Source organism: Lupinus angustifolius, chromosome LG08 (assembly GCF_001865875.1).
Source record: "Lupinus angustifolius cultivar Tanjil chromosome LG08, LupAngTanjil_v1.0, whole genome shotgun sequence".
Lineage (NCBI taxonomy): Eukaryota > Viridiplantae > Streptophyta > Magnoliopsida > Fabales > Fabaceae > Lupinus > Lupinus angustifolius.
In genome coordinates this window covers 15,489,418-15,490,591 of record NC_032016.1, presented here as the reverse complement: position 1 = coordinate 15,490,591, position 1,174 = coordinate 15,489,418, and positions in this window count along the sequence as shown.

The following is a 1,174-nucleotide window of genomic DNA, read 5'->3' as shown; positions in this document are numbered from 1 at the left end:
CTAATTACTGACACCCCTTAGATTTCTAAAAGCTGATAACGAATATGAGCTTAATGGGTGGATACCCATCAGGTTAACCCATATGGGATAATGAGAACCCTATAAGTTAACACATCAGGAAGGTTATGGTCCCCAATACACCAAATCAAATTTAGTTTTCTCCTCTTCCCATCAGACTGAAAACGCAAGTTCCAAGAGGAATCAATGATTTGTTTGAGGAAGGCATCTTACCACAAAACCTCTTTCAGAAACGTAGATCAAAGGAGCACATCCAGGAATATGGATTCAGGTATGACACTGCACCCTTTGATTCATATATGTGCGTGAGAATCATTAAATTCAAGATCCTAGGATTGGTATTTCACCAATCATAAGGAATTTCTAACAAGTGGTATTAGAGCATAGGTTCTGAATTTTTATGATTCTTCATTAAGGGTGTTTTCCCAAATCTTGTATGAACCCTAATTTTAATTTGGGAATTATTGAATTATGTTTCCGCTGTTATGTTATAAAGATTGAGAATTTATGGTTTAATTTGGAAATTTATGCAATCTGATTGTTGCATAAGTGTCTTGAAATTTGAGTTAAATCAATTTCTTGTTGTATTACCATTGTTGTTCTTACTGTCTTTCATATATATATTAATTTGCGTTGATGTGGATCCACAATGTCTTGTGGATTAAGGCTACCGTATATCATCTAAATTCTCAAATTAAAATGTATATCATTGATGTAGCCACAACATCAGTGGCCTTTGAACCACAAGCTCTTCACTTTGGATGTGATATATCTTCATGATACCATAGTAGAAGCTCTTGAACATGTGAGTGAATATGAGGGTTATATCTTCTAGAGTGGACAAGGGCTGGTACAAATTGTTTACCGTCATGTGTTGATACATTATATGTTCTGCACTTTATTGATGTGCATAATTTCTGCATTAAGGTGAATGCAATTGAGATATGTGCGTTAGGCACAAATTTTGTTTTTTAATTGATTTTGCACTAATATAAGCTTTGTTCTTATGAACATTTAGCTTAATGGTAGCGACTCATGGAATTAATGACTATTTGTGGGATTAGATTTGATAATTATAAAAGATATCAAATCTGGAGGTTCTAATTCCAATAATGCTGAAAATTTTTCTTCTCAAATCAGTAACATCCCACTGCTG